Source organism: Gadus macrocephalus, chromosome 12 (assembly GCF_031168955.1).
Source record: "Gadus macrocephalus chromosome 12, ASM3116895v1".
Taxonomy (NCBI): Eukaryota; Metazoa; Chordata; class Actinopteri; order Gadiformes; family Gadidae; genus Gadus; species Gadus macrocephalus.
This window is the reverse complement of record NC_082393.1, coordinates 24,937,516-24,945,015: the sequence shown is the minus strand read 5'-3', so window position 1 is coordinate 24,945,015 and position 7,500 is coordinate 24,937,516.

Here is a 7,500-nt window from a genome sequence, read left to right as displayed (position 1 = left end):
TAGGCCTATATAAAAAAAATCTGACATGATAGTCTTTTGTAACAATATGAATAATTGGGAATTAGTTTAAATGTATTAGTTTAATTTATATCTCGTCTATGGCCTACACGACACGTTGTGGTCATCGAAGTAAGGCTGCTGTAATGCCTATTATTGGACTTTATTAACTGCTTGGTTTTGGGTTTGCTGTGTTTTCAACACAAATGCGACTATTTTGACATCCTATTATCAAAATGAACTTTAGTCAGGTGTCTTCACATGTTGTCATCAAGATCAATATAGATCTACTAATCACAAAAACATTCAATGGTGTTTCGATCCCATTTTGTCAGATTACTAAAGCCCAGTGCTGTTATCTCGGTGCTCTGAAGAATTGTCGAACAATTTTTGGTTGTAATTAAAATGATGTTTAAAATAACGTTAAACAACGTTATGCCTATAGGCCTCTTGCCTCGATGTTCTGACATCTACCAAAAACTAAAAAGTGAGTTTTATCTACCCGTTATAGTCGAGGCCTGACATAACAAGCAGCTTTACGTTTAAAAACAGGGTAGGTTCCAGGCGTTCTTATCAGAAAATAAGGAAATGCAAGTGAAGACTATTCGACCGATCAAATGTAAAGTCCAATAAAGGCTAAACTAAATGCGAGTGTGTGTGTGTGTGTGTGTGTGTGTGTGTGTGTGTGTGTGTGTGTGTGTGTGTGTGTGTGTGTGTGTGTGTGTGTGTGTGTGTGTGTGTGTGTGTGTGTGTGTGTGTGTGTGTGTGTGTGTGTGTGTGTGCGCGCGTGCGTGTGAAGCTTAATGGGGATGTACGTCCGAAGTATATTTACATCTGATTATCTTTATAGTGTTCATGTTTTAACAGTTTTGCCTCATTCCAAACCCATTGATAAACGGACGATAACAGGAAGGATTCAACCGAATAGCGATCAGAGATTATCAAACCAAATAGTTGTAAAATTGTCGGTTGTAAATCCTAGTAACATGCAAAATAAAATGTTCACATTTATCATTTAGAATTGATTGTTATAACGAGCATCGATATATGGCTTGGTTTTTCCGGTTGTCTGTATGTGTGTGTGTGTGTGTGTGTGTGTGTGTGTGTGTGTGTGTGTGTGTGTGTGTGTGTGTGTGTGTGTGTGTGTGTGTGTGTGTGTGTGTGTGTGTGTGTGTGTGTGTGTGTGTGTGTGTGTGTGTTTAATGGGGTAGGGTCTATGAGTTGTTTGTATGTCCTATATTTGTCTATAGGCCTGCCCTACCCATAAAGCCCCACTATAGCACAATTAAGTTAACTCACATTAGTATGTTGAGTATTTTATGCTTGACTTTGCATCATTTCCTCTTCCTATTGAAAGGGCTGAACAAGAGCGGTTATATCAATTTAAAAAAAGATAGGACACTTGCGATACAGAATTATACTGGTATTCATTGGATTATAAAATCACCATCAAATTGGGAATGGTATTTAGCAATATTTTAGTTATGGTGTGTTTCGTTGTGTTTTTCTGTTCACGTTTCTCCCCCTCTTACGTCGTGGTGGTGCTATGAGTTTACCGAACCCTTTGCCTCATTACCTTCCACTACTAATACTGGATTTATTACGGGATTAAAAATAGCCTAGGCCTCTTCCTCAAAGGGATCAGGCATTAAGTGAAGATCAGAGGGATGAGGGTATAAAATAGAACAAAACTATGGTTCTTCTTAAACCCTTACAAACGCTGCTCTGATGATGAGGGGATCTATAGGACCACCTATTTATAGACCCCCTATCTTGCCTCGCTCCCCTGTAATTTGTCTTTTACATTTCTACATGGCACCTCCTTCTACGGAAACAAATGGTACAACTCAACGTAATAAAACATTTTTGACAATATTATTTTATTTCACTGTATGTAATATTTCAGCATTCTACAACGTTAGTAATTCTGATCACATTTTACTGAAGGAAAATAAATAACTAATATATTTGGTGAAAATATAATTAGTTATTTATTAAATATCTGTGCAATTATGTTTCGGCATCTGGCTTTTCGTAAAAATAATCGTTCACAAATTGCAATATGTGATGGCTTTTTCGACATACAAAACCATAGCAAGCAGGAGCACTTATAGCATAAATGATACAAAATGGCACTGTTTTGAATGCAATTAATGCATGTGTTTGTAAGCAACCTATGCGTTTGCTTTTATGAACTCTGTGCTTTAATATACACAACATACATGGTCAAGGAATTAAGCTCCATGTGATTGGTTAGAAATAATGCCTCATATGATTGGTTATCAAAAATTCAACATATTTCTTCCCAACAGTCAGAAGCGGGATCAAGTACAATGGACTGCTGCAGCTCCCCACAAAACCCCCCAACCCCATCACTCTCTCCCCCCCCCCCCCCCCCCCCCCACACACACACACACACACACACACACACACACACACACACACACACACACACACACACACACACACACACACACACACACACACACACACACACACACACACGCATAGCCTCCCATGCCTCTACCCTTCCCCAAGTGAAACTCTCAACCTCCACGCCCGGTAGAGCTCCCGTTGCTAGGCGACAGAGGGAGAGATGGATTGAGGAGACACAGTCGATCAATTCTACAGAGAGAAAGGAGGGAGGGATGGAGAGAGGGAGAGTGCGGGTGAGGGAGGGAGGCAATGAAGAAAGACAGAGAAGGGAGATGGGGAGAGGGGAGGGGGGGACAGAATGCAGAATGATTGCAGTTCTATTGAGGTTTCATTTGGGCTTGGAGGGGATCTTTTGGGGCATCTGTCTTTGTTTACTGTACGCCACCGCTGATAATGAATCCATCTATGAATTTTTCCACCTCTCAATCTTTTCTCCAACTAGCTTGCGTGTATACACTTACCCCGCAATTTTCTCATCAGCGAACAATCACACACTAGATATTCCCTCTTTAAGAGCCCTAATTGTATGTCACCGTTAATACCTCTTTTTGGCTCTTTCTTTCACTGTTCCATTGCATGCCCTACGCACTTACATATGTGTACACACACACACACACACACACACGCACACGCACACGCACACACACCACACACAGATGTCCAGGAAGTACCCAACATGTGATTGTGTGCTCTGCGTGTGTATGTGTGTGTGTGATTATTTGTGCATGCATGCTTGCATGTGTGCGTGCGCATTAGTGTGTGTTTGTGTGTGTATGCCAGCATGTGTGTGTTTGTGTGTGTGTGGCAGCATGTGTGTGTTTATGCCAGCATGTGTGTGTGTATGCCAGCATGTGTGTGTGTGTGTATGCAAGCATGTGTTTGCCGATGTGTGTGTCTGTGTGTGTGTGTATGCCAGCATGTGTTTGCCTGTGTGTGTGTTTGTGTGTGTGTGTGTATGCCAGCATGTGTTTATCGGATGTGTGTGTGTGTGTGTGTGTGTGTGTGTGTGTGTGTGTGTGTGTGTGTGTGTGTGTGTGTGTGTGTGTGTGTGTGTGTGTGTGTGTGTGTGTGTGTGTGTGTGAGTGTGTACGTGTGCGTACGGGCTGGGTGTTGAGCGTATCGACTGAGTATCGATCTCACCACTCACCTCCCCGCAGTCAGCCCTTGTCCTACATAGCGTGCCCTGTCTGATTTCTCCCTTAATGGCTTTTATCCAGCTCCAATCTTTATTTAAACTGAAAAGTAAGAATTAGCACTCACTCCTATCCTAGCCTCTCCTACATTTGCTTTTTTAACTTTCATCTCAGTGTAAGTAACGCGTCGCCCGACTAAACACCAACATTTCCTTCCTCCCATTCAGAAACAGTGTGTGTGTATGGTTGTATGTGATTTGTCCTACTCCAGCCTTTTGCCTTCTGTCTGTCTGTGGTTGTTGTGGTTGTTGTGGTTGTTGTGGTTGTTGTGGTTGTTGTGGTTCTTCTATCAGCCGCGCGTCTACGCCAGGAGGATACTGTGGAGGAACCTTAAATGCATCCCTGGTGTTTCCCCCTGCACTCATTCCCCGTTACCGACCAGAGCTCCCTTGGTCGGCTATCATCCCGACTTTGATTAGCGTCAAGACGGAGCAGACACTTCTGCCTCCTCCTCCCGTCGCCCGTTCATTTATTGATGCTGTTTCGTGCGGTTGTGATCGGCCGGGCCCGGCCCAGGTCTGCGTACGGCTATCCTTTACCGTCCTTCATGATTGGATTTGACTCGCTGGCACATGGAGAGAAACGATGGCAGCTACTCTTATCTGGGCCGCGCAGCAACAAACCATACCAAATAAGACACGTTGGACTATCTGTGCTGGCACACACAATGGGGATTAATTGATCCCTTAATACCACAGATAAATCAATGCCTTACTTCCCCCTGCTCGGGTCTGCAGCCAATCGGACGGCACATCGTCTGATCAACAGGCCACCGCCAGCCAATGGGACGGGACGTAGCGGATGACTGACAGCGGCGTGGGGGGGGGGGGGGGGGGGGGTGAGCCCTAGAGCAGAGAGGGGGGAGGGGGGGGGGGGGGAGGGAGGGAGGAGGACGGAGGGGGAGGGAGGGGGAGGGAGGGGGAGGGAGTCCATTGGAAAGCCATTGGCAGCGAGGCTATACTACTGAGGGGTTTGGCGTGGAGTCAGGGCTGCCTAGGATCCACAGAGAGCTCCTAGTGTATAGCAGAGGAGAGCGCTGGTCTCCAGGCCCCACCATCACAGGCTGCCGCTGGTCAGGATCACGTCCTCAACCCAGAGCTCTGGTTCTACAGCGCGGCTTAACACGGACACGAATAACATTGAAACAGTGGTCGGTCATGTATAGGTGAACCGGTAAAATGTCACAGCAATAAGTAACACTTTATACTTCAATTAACACATAGTTAACACTAGTTAATAGCGGTTATGATTGAGGTTAAGGTTCGGGTTATGGTTGGGGTAACTATTAAACAATAATAATAATGATAATGATGATTAATGGTTCATTAATACAGCCTTATTTCAATGTGGGGTCAATTATTGATATGAAACAGTTCATATATATATAATTTAATTTTGTTGATTTATATGTGGTAACTATATATATACTTTATGCATACTAGCTCTTTCTCTATTATGTTACGGCAATCAATATGTTGCACATGTATACATGATGCGCGTATATATATATTTATAAATACCCAGCCAGATATATTAGTATACACTCTGCCATATCATAGACATTACATTGGCAGAAACATTTTAGGATTTTGCAGACTTTAATCCAACCCGACCTTCAAGTCAGGCAGAGAATTATCAAGGCGTACAATCAAAATGAGAGCTGCACAAGTCCCAGTTTGTGAATAAAACAAATGGTCCGAGCTCAGGGCAGCTCTAGGAATCCGAGCACAAGGTTAGCTTTTGGCCATTGTCTCTCCAGGTCGCTCCATCCAACTCCTCCTCCATGGGATCCATCTCCATTAGGCCTCCCCTCACAGCCCGCCACTATCATCCCAGCTCCTTTCCCTTCGTTTTGTCTCTGCCCATCCCTCCAACGACTCATTCTCTTTCTTATCAGCAGCCCTGGCGCTTCTGTCTTTCCCACAAACATTGTTTTCTTCATACGGCTCAAACAATAACAGGCTAAAAATATGCCTTCTTTTTTTCCCTGCGTATTGATTTTGCCCGTAGCATTGTCTACGGAGAGAAATAGTACGAGAGAGGAAGAGACAGGAGGAGGGGGAATGATACGAGGCAGAAACAACCCAGGATACGGATTACCTTCTGTCTGGAAATACCCTCACCTCTTTCCCTTTATTGAACTCAGGCTGATTGCAGAATACTGCAGTGCTGTATGACCACACTGAACCTCACAAGTGGGTAGTTACTGAGCCCTCCCTTCTCTATTTGATCATCATACCCTCCGACACCAGAGAGAAATGCCACCACCAACACCGACGGTCATCAGTGGACCACATGTGATAAAGAGAAAGAGAAAGCCTATAGAAATGAGAGAAAGCCCGCCGTGGCTGATGTATACCAGATACGCGTTGCGTGGAGAACGCTCAGACCTTTTTGGCGCTGGTGTGTAATGGGAATGGAGAGAGCTGATCAATACGCCATCGATCGGAGCCGGCCAGAGTCTGGGGAATTGAGGGTGAGAATAGAAAAGCGAGCCGGGGTGGGGGTTGGTTCCAGGTTGAATTTTTAAAATGCGCTATTTCAGAGATGACAAATGGTCCTCTTTAAGACAAGAGGGAGAGAGACAAAGACGGAGAAAGTGAGCGAGAACGGAGAAGAAAGAGAGAGAGAACGAGAGACGCTCCGTTTACCGGGGAAATGTGTGTGTGTGTGCGTGTGTGCGTGTGTGTGTGTGTGTGTGTGTGTGTGTGTGTGTGTGTGTGTGTGTGTGTGTGTGTGTGTGTGTGTGTGTGTGTGTGTGTGTGTGCGTGTGCGTGTGTGTGTGCTCTGAACACAGATCTGAGACCTCTATGCTTCTCACAAGTTGCTCTGGTTTGGGATAGCAGCCGTGGAACTACAAAGACAAAGGGAATAGGGATTTCTCACTCTCAGGCCCTTCACGCAACACACAATACACAACACACAGCACATGTCTGTGTTTTCTGAGAATATGAGTCGGGTGGATGCACCGTGGACGAGGAAGAACACGTCCCTCTGATGCCGAGATAGGGCCTGAGAAACAGCATGGCTAGCCCTCACAGCACACATTCATTTAAAGGAACACGCAGGTCTGATTCCTCGCTTAACCTTGACCAACGCACTGGGAGTACTGGAATACTAAATAACACGGTCGAAGAGTAAAACGGTCGTATTGACTCACTTACAGATGGATGCGTTGTCAAACATGCATGCAATCCAACTGAAACGTATCCTGTGTATTTTTAGCTTGGCTTCATTTTTTGTTTTTACACATTGCACGCACTCATTTGCGGTATTTTCCCTTGAATGGATTTTCCCGGACCCTTGTTGTGTGAGGTCAACCTTTACATTATGCATTGCGTTCCACCGATTTTACAAAGTGGTCAAGAAGCCCACCTGGACACATTAGTTTGGTGTGATAACTCAGCTCAAGTGCGACTAGACTGGAAAACAGTTAGAGCACTGGTCGGTGAGCACCCCCAGAGAGAGGAACCTTTACCTCAGTAAAAATTCAGCTGTAAATAATGTATTGAATGCAAAGTTAGGGTCCGCGGGGAGATGTCTGTGAGCTCATTATTCTTTTACTTTGTAACCCTTTTTACGCAGTCTGCCCGTCTCGCCATGATCGACTTTAGCTGCCCTTCATTGGATTTGATTTAAAGATGCTTTTACCTGCGGATATTTTTATGGATATTGTATATTTGTTTTATATTTGGATGCTGCTCAGACTTTTTGAAGGCAGCTAATTTGTGCCGTAGCCCTGCTGTGTGTTCCGATGTGTGTTTGTGTGTGTGTGCGCCTGTGTGTATGTGTGTGTGTGTGTGTGTGTGTGTAAGTGTAAGTGTACGTGTATGTGTGTGAGTGTATGTGTGTACGTGCATTTGCGTGTGTATGT